Source organism: Arachis hypogaea, chromosome 7, assembly GCF_003086295.3.
Source record: "Arachis hypogaea cultivar Tifrunner chromosome 7, arahy.Tifrunner.gnm2.J5K5, whole genome shotgun sequence".
NCBI lineage: Eukaryota > Viridiplantae > Streptophyta > Magnoliopsida > Fabales > Fabaceae > Arachis > Arachis hypogaea.
In genome coordinates this window covers 1,434,583-1,443,724 of record NC_092042.1, presented here as the reverse complement: position 1 = coordinate 1,443,724, position 9,142 = coordinate 1,434,583, and the positions used below count along the sequence as shown (strand labels likewise).

The 9,142-nt window shown below is 29.4% G+C and overlaps 1 long non-coding RNA gene across 1 annotated transcript; it reads right to left on the bottom strand.

Moving 5' to 3' along the window:
• Positions 1–1,572: 1,572 nt before the first annotated feature.
• On the bottom strand, positions 1,573–6,794 carry LOC112701811 (uncharacterized). The gene is made up of 3 exons (XR_003153859.3): positions 6,309–6,794; positions 3,862–5,582; positions 1,573–1,794 (listed from the first exon to the last, which is right to left on the bottom strand). It is a non-coding gene; the product is annotated as an uncharacterized lncRNA (long non-coding RNA).
• Positions 6,795–9,142: the final 2,348 nt, after the last annotated feature.

The following is a 9,142-nucleotide window of genomic DNA, read 5'->3' as shown; positions in this document are numbered from 1 at the left end:
GGGTGATTGTTATTAAAAAAATTAATAACTTATTAAAAAAATTGTTAAAAAAATTAATAATTTAAAAATTAAAAAATATATTTTATTTCATGCATTAAAAAAAGCTAACAAAATATTTAATTACGAGACTTCTTTAAAATATTAATGAGTTATCAATTTGAATTCCATACAATACTCTTTTGTCCATTTTTAATAGCTCATGAATATTTTTTAACAATTTTTTTAAATTATACTACAAAAAATATTTTATTCTATGCAAAATAATTTTAAAAAAATGGCTTAAAAAATGTTAGGAGTACTATAAAAATTTGTAATGTTCTAATGACTTAGGTAAATACATGCATGTACACAAATTTTAAATAAAATACTCTACATAGTCAATAATAATTTAGAAATTAAAAAAATATTTTATTCCATACAAAATAATTAAAAAATATATTTTATTCTATACAAAATAATTTTAAAAAAATGGCTTAAAAGATGTTATGAGTACTATAAAAGTTTATAATATTCTAGTGATTTAGGTAAATACATGATAAAAATATATTTTCTTTAATTTCTAAACTATCGACTATGTAGAGTATTTCTTTAATGTCCTAAGTGATTAGGACATTACAAATTTTTATAGCATTCCTAACATCTTTCAAGTCATTTTTAAATTATTTTGCATAGAATAAAATATTTTTTTGTGGTATAATTAAAATAAATTTATTAAAAAATATTCATGAGCTATCAAGAATGAAAAGAAGAGTATTGTATAGAATTCGAATTGCTCACCATATAATTTAAAAAAATTATTAAAAAATATTCATGAACTATTAAAAATGAACAAAAGAGTATTGTATAGAATTTGAATTGATAGCTCATTAATATTTTAAAGAAGTCTCGTAATTAAATATTTTGTTAGCTTTTTTAATGCATGAAATAAAATATATATTTTTTAATTTTTAAATTATTAATTTTTAAATAAATTTTTTAATAAATTATCAATTTTTTAATAAATCAGGGTGTAATTCGAATCACCCTAATTCGAATTACTGTATGTGTGTAATTCGAATCAGGTTGATTCGAATTAGTGAGTGTGCGTGTGTGTAATTCGAATCAAGGTGATTCAAATTACATGTAAATCAAATTCAAAACAACCTAATTCAAACTATATAAATGTGCTTTGGTTGATTCATGAACCAATTTTTGGTTTGACGAATTTGTGTAATTTTTTACTTCCCTTGACTTAATTAAGTGATTTGCCCTTAAACAAAATAAGAGGTCAAAGTAGTATTTTTTTCAAATCTTTAAGTTCTTCGTCCTTTAATGCATTTGGCCCTCTCTTTTTGATAGACTTCTATTAGCATTTAAAAATAACAACTTATATTTTTGTAAAATAAATTTTTTATCCAAGATATAACACCCTAACTTTCAGTACGTCATGATCGTACCAAAAGTAAGGCGTTACTGACCTGTTTTCCTTATTTACTATTTAATATTGAGCCTTTAGTTCGATTTCGCGTTTCAACTTTTAGGAAAAAGCCGAAAACTTTTGTTTCTATTAATTAAAATCATATATCAAAGATCTCCAAGAAATACTAGTCACATAGTTATTAATAATAATAAATATCATACAAAAGAATACAAAAGAAACTCAGTTACAACTCAACTCCTATCCCTCTGTATAAAATAAAATCTTAAATAACAAGGGCGAGAAAATTCTATAAAAGCAACTCAACACATAAACTTAACTTAAATAAAACTCCTAATTGCCCCGCGGCTTCAAACTGAGTCTACGAACCTGTGTCACTGAAAGGGTGGAAGATTTTGGGGTGAGAACAAACCACTAGTTCTCAGTAGGGAATGGGAATGCCTAAAAGTAATGATTAACATGCAAATAATTAACTTTACTTAATAAAACTATTTTCTTCTTTTTAAAACCTTTGGAAATATTTCTTACTCTTACTTCATATACTTAATTACCTTCTTTAACTTTTTGAACTAAAAACAAATCTCAATTCTCAGTCACCTCAATACACCAACTAATAGTACAAGAAATAGATCAACACACAAACAAATTGCAATAAGACAAACAAGTCAAGCAGCACAATCACAGAGAAAATATAACAAGCAAAACAAGACCAAATGCAAATGCACAATCAATATGATGCATGTCTATCCTAAACAGGCCATGAGCTCATGCGTCGGTTGTCTATCCGCAACCCGACGTTACTCGGAGTGAACCCCGAATATGGTCCCTTTACTGTATCAATTAGACACCTTGGCATTACGGTTACCCGTGTCAATTAGGCCTCATTATAATAACATTTCAATGTGTATCACAGTAAGGAACAGTGCTATCAATTAGGCGAACATTCCCGCATTAGCAATCTCAAGCTATCAGTTAGGCGGGCCCTTTCGCATTAGCAGTTTGGCACAAAAGCCCAATTAAACATACAATATGCTATCAGTTAGGCGAACATTCCCGCATTAGCAATCTTAGGCTATCAGTTAGGCGGACACTTCCGCATTAGCACTCGGCACAAAGGCCCATTCAATATAATTCTCAACTTTTATTTCATTCCTTGTTCCTCATTTTTCTTTCTTCACTATATTTCTCAATATCATTGTCTTTAACTTTAACCTTTCTTAGGGGCAACTTACATTCCTTTTCATTTCCTAAGTTTGTCTAATCTAAAACCATGTTGGTAAGGTAACTCTAGAGATCTTAATCTTTAATTTAAGTTAGGTTTTACTGAATTTGGATTAGAATTGAATTTTATACAAGCTTTAAAATTCTGCTGTTGTATTTACAAAAATTCGGAAAATAGACAGCAGCCATGTTTTTTTTTTAAATTCCATAATAATTTCAATTCTAATCAGTTGCTTCTAAATTTTGGTGAGATTACAGTCAACATCCCTAAGTTTCAAAATCCATAAGTTTCAGGTTCATATCACTCCATTTGATTAATTAATTATCAATTGGAAGTGGAGCCCTGTTTTCATAAACCAGTTCAGAGTTTCCAGCAAACAACCGACCTTCCAAGTGACTTATCTAAGTCTACAAAATAGATATGAACATGAAACTTGTACTCACTTAAAATAGACTGATAGATCTTTAAAATCCTTTTGAAATCAACTCAAAATTCTGTTTAAATTAAAAGTTATAGCGTCTGGAAGTTGGTACTGCAGAATCAGAAAACCAGAAAAATCTGCAGCAACCACTAAACTTCAAAAAATCATATCTTCCAAACCACTTGGCCAAATTTCCTGAAATTTTTATGGAATATTCAAGACACACTAAAGTTTTACAGAAAAATAGTTTCATCTGAAAATTAGGTCTGGAATGCTCCCAAAAAGTCATTCGTTCTGCTGCCAATTATGCAGATTTCTGTACAAAGTATTTCCAACAACCTCAGATACCAAATCCTATATTCAAGCCTAGGATTCATCAAAACCACATTTCTAACTTTCTTTTGACTAACCAAAGTTGCCCAAGAACTCTTAATTCAATATATCACAATTTCATATCATAGGTGCAACGTAACCATATTATCACAGCATCCATTCTTCAACATCTCATCTATAACAACATTTCTCAATTCTGATTTATCAAATCAATTTCCAGCAGCCATAGCAACATTCCATACACAAAATCAACATCAACAAGTACTAGCAGCAAGTATAACTTCAAAATACACAACATCATCAATAATTAGCACATTAAATCATTAAACCAATCACCAACTACAGCCATGATTCAACTCCATTCCAACAATTATTCACACAAAGCAACCATAAACCATTTGCAGTTACTCGTTTAATTTTATTGGCATTCATAACTTAAAACATTTATTTTTAAAGCAAATCCCCTACCTCAATTAGTCGAACTTCGAAATTAACCCAACAAACCCTCTTTTGTTTTGAATTTGCAGCAGCGGCGACACCCCAGTGCAGTCGGAACAGCGGCAGCAGCATCAATTGAAACAGCAGCAACGCCAATCACCTATGGTGGTGGCAGTAACAGCAGCTCCGATGCAGAACCAAGGTAGCAGCAGTAGCTTGTCCTCTCCAGCAGTGGTTCTCATAGTAGCGCCATAAGCTCTATTGGGTAGAGAAGATAGGGTTCAGTCATGGTGGAATGAAGCAGTAATTAGAAACGGCAACACCCACAACAGCAGCAGCCCCAGTGGCGTCTCTTTTCACTCTTGACAATAACGATGATGGTAATAGCAGCGTGGTCTTCCTCTTTTCCCACCATGTGCAGCAGTGACACCAACCCCTCCTTTCCTCTCCGCGACAGCGACGGCGCCGGGAGCGATGACACCTAGCCCCGACGGCGGCGAGCCTCCCCCTCCCTTCCTTCTTCTCGGATGCCCTCTGCTTTCTCTCGGATCGCTCTCTCCCTTTCTTTTGTTTCTTTCTGTGTGTGTGTGTGTGTTTTTGTTTTGGTTGTGTTGTGTGTATAACTAGGGAGGCTTGGCAGTGGGTGAGGGGGTGAGAAGAATGAGCGTGGCTCACTGAGAGGTGACCAGGTGGGGTAGTACGTGTGTGAGTTGGGTAATAGAAGTTATGGTTAGTGAAATTAGGGTTTGAAATTGGGGATATAGGATTAGAGTAGAGTCTTAATTTGAAACCAAATTTAACTTAGTATAATTATTAATTAATATAAAAAAATTATTTATTTTTTAAATTATAAATTATTTGTAGTTAAACACTTTAATTTAAAATTATAGATAAATAAATAAATTTTTTTAGTTCATAATATTAGTCAAAATTTTAAATTATATCAATTAAAATTAAGTTTAATTACTCTGTTGGTCCCTATAGTTTCACGAAATTTTCAATTAAGTCCATATACTTTTTTTCCTTTTAATTGGGTCCATATACGTTATTTTTTTTTCAATTTAGTCCCTATTAACGTTAAACGTCAAAAAAATGTTAGTGAATTGTGAAATTACTTTTATACCCTTAGGGACCTAATTGAAAAGAAAAAAAATATAGGGACTAAATTGAAATCAGATAAGATATAAAAAGGGTTGTGTAAAGTGCAGTATGAACAGAATAGCATATGAAAAACCATTAGAACTCTGCCTCAAGATCCAATGAAAAATGGCATCATAAAAACATTGTTTGGAGTGGTCATCGATCATCATTCTTTCCAGGTAAGTGGCAAACATAAAACTGTTGTGGATATGTATTGTAATTTAGTGCAGTGCACAAAAATAATAAAATCACCTTCAATTTCTTTCCATGCCATGATATGAACTAATATATCTGCTTTACATATTTACTTTCCCATAGTATTAGTTATTACATGAACAAAATTGAAGCTCAACAATATATATATATATATATATATATATATATATATATATATAAGATAGCACGGTTAAATTATAAATAGCATCCCTGGCCAGAAAAAAGAAAAGCCTTTGCCGTTGAAGTTTACTTGTTAGTATAGAGTTTTATATCTATTCGGTTGTTTAAGCATGTTATGCCTTTCCAATATTGTCCACACAGATCATCACCACTCACTTGCCAACCTAGCTGTGAAGATGAGATCATAGATTGAAATAAAATTCTTATAGCGGCCGCTGCATCAAACATCAGAAAAGAGATAATTTAGCAAACCCAAGACATGCATTCATCATCATTGAGTTTACATATCTAAAGATATGGGATAACACTCTAGACAAAGTGAACCATTAAGCAGTAACCTTCAATATTTTACATCTATACATAAGTATACAATCTGGGTGCTTAGTTTTAAATCTAAATTTAGAAAATTATGGATAGTAAAAAAAAAGAAGACAAAAGGCAGCCCCTTTCTCCAGTGACTTAAGGAAAGAAACAATGGAAAGAAAACCTACAGATGATACCACACATTTCATAAACAATCAACTCCCATGGTAACAATCAAAAACTAAAATATACTACTTAATCATTTCATGAACATTCAACTCCCATGATTAAAAATTTGATCTTCAAACTTTTGAGCCAAATTTTGTAATGAACAGAAATTAAAATTGGTGTCTTGTGCTCAGCAAACTAGAGTAAAGGAGTGGTATGGTCTTGTGCAATTATACAGAAGACAGGCTCAAGTAACTTGCAAAAATCATAGTTACTAAGTACTGCAAAGGAACATCCTATTATTTGGATCAGACAGGACAAAGCCCTGACAAAGAAACATTTTGACTACTATACTGAGATTCAAACTAATTTTAATTAAATTTGTTCATCTAATCTAAGGCAAGTCTAAGACCATCGATTAGAATGAAATATTTTCAAGAGAACAAAGGCAAAGAGAGAGAAGAACCTACTCGTGAGTCTGCCGAAAGAGAAACTCGTTGGAAGAGAAGCCGCTGGAAGAGACGTCGTTGGAGGAGAAGTCACAGGAGGAGACGTCGCCGAAGGAGACCGTCACTGGAGAAGACGTCGCAGAAGGAGGTCGCTACTAGAGGAGACGCCGCTGGAGGAGACGTTGCCGGAGGAGACCGTGAAAGGTACCTTCCTGGACTTCTCCGGCATTGAAATGTGCGGGAAGAAGATGAACCCTAAAATCCTATTACTGTGAAACAGAAACAGAAAAAAGAAGAAGAAGAAAGAGGAGGGAGTAGTGGTGTGGTGAGGGAAGAACCGCAGAGAGAGGTTGCAGAAGGAAGCGAAGGGAGGGAGAGTGTGTCAGAGTGAGACCGTTGAGGAGGTGGAGCTCACGCGCCACTATTGTTCGGGTTTATATATAAATTGCGAACAGAGAGAGCTATATCTGAGTGTTGAAGTGAGAAGAGTTGTTTTGGAATTTTAAAAATATAAGAGTGTTTTGTTATTCTAAAAGAGAGAATATTCGTTTTTTTAAGAGAATATTCTGTTATTTTAGACGTTTTTGTCACGGTAGGAATTTAATTGAAAAAAAAAATAACGTATGGGGACCCGATTAAAAGGAAAAAAAGTATAGGGACCTAATTGAAAATTTCGTGAAACTATAGGGACTAACAGAGTAATTAAACCTTAAAATTATATAAAATTTTTATTATTTAATTTTAAAAATTCGGATTATTATACAAGATAAAAATTATTTTAACACAATAAATCAAAAAAAAAATTTAATATACATAAATTATATTGGTTATGGTTCTTATTGTATTGTTTATATTTTTAAGTTGTATTTGTATAATTTATGAAGTTAAACAAGATATAATATACTGTGAGGCAGGATTTGTATAACCAATTTTAAGAAGTGCTCATCAAAATGAATGTTTTGAAAAATATGGATACTTATGCAAACGGTGAGAAATTAAAAGAGGATACTTATGTATTTTGAGTTGTGATAGAATAAATAAATCTTTACGTTTAATTAAAAATTTAACATATTAGACTACTTTTAGTAACGTAAAAAGTGACAATTTAAAAAAAATGAAAAAATAAGTCAAAACAAGAAATAGAAATTTTCAACCTGTGCACTGTATGGATCTTCTGCTAGTTTTATAAATAAAATGTGTCACATGTCACTCTATTATTACAATTAAAATCAAGTTTTTTCCTCTAAAATTAAAGGGTTTTCTTCCCTTATTCCTATTAATTTTACAATCAAAATATATCACATATCATTCCCTTATTGCAATTGAAATAAAATCTTTCCCTCCAAAATTAAAGAGTTCTCTCATCCTTTCTCTCCCTTAGTTCCTTTATCTATCCCTCTCATTCTTTCAACCACTTTATCTCTTTTATAAATTACTAATGTATGTTCCCGTGTCCTGCACGGGATAATCCATAAAATTATATAAAAAAATTTTATTAAAATTTAAATGAAAAATATATGTAGTAATTATTATTATAAATATTTTACAACTTAAAAATATTAAAAATAATTAATATTTATTTTAATCAATTTGGATTAGTTGAATGGTCATCTCATTTGTCTGTTTAAGTAAGTATTTGGAGTTCGAATCTCGTCTTGTGTGTATAACAATCCATTAATTAGCAACAGACCCTTAATAAATAAAGTATCAATATATGGTGAATTAGTCATCGACTTGTCGAGTTAGGAAATCCGTAGAAAAAAATTTGTATTTGTCTTTTAAAATAGATTAATTTTTCATTAATAGCAATACTCATGGACTTTTGTCTTTGTTGAAATTTATTTGGGACAATTTTATTTGTTGATATCATATTCATTCTTTAAGTCAAAACAATATGATCAACCTTGTTACTTGTTAAAACTTCACATTTTATGAAATGATTTCTAAATTTTCAAATTCATAAACTTAAAACTTATGTCATTACAAAAGTTATTAGATCGATTAATATTTCTTGGTAACATAGTGTACCAAAACACCATTATTGAGTATTAGTTAGTGTGAAAAGAAACCAATAACAACTTTTGTTATTCAATATATAATTTATTTTATTGAAAAATAAATTAATATTTTCTAAACTTGTAAATATATTTTCTTCTACTTTCTTACACTATTTTATTTGACAATATTCACCATTAAAAAATAACAAATAACCATACTATTTTACAATATATATGATATACAAAATAATTTCTTATCTTAAAATTTATTCTGATTAGTGAGATAAAATTTAAAACATTTTTTTATTTTCTTACTCAAAAATTTAAATTTAAAATTAAAATTTATTAACAACTCATTTTTTTAATTTCAATAAAAAATAAATTAATTAGATACAAAATATTCAGCATTTAATAATTTTAATTATTTAAATTTTAATTACCAAAAATTAGATTAAAAATTAATTATAAACTTAGTAATTGATAATATATATATATATATATATATATATATATATATATATATATATATTAGTATGTAAATAATAATATCCAATATATTAATTATTTAATTTTTTTGACAGAATTAATGTATAATCTATTGAGGATTGATTTATTATCCAAAATTTTTTTCATAAACTTTGTAATATATGAAAATAGTGATCTTATTTTTTATTATTATTTAAAAATTCTTCATAATTTTTAATTATATATTTAACTTAATTAATAACCTTTATTATTGCTTTTATACTAAAAAAATATCAATTTATACTATTTACATATTTTTCACTACTAATATTAAATAATATTTGTATTATTATACTTATTGTCCTAGATAATGACTTAAGTTACTTATTTTGT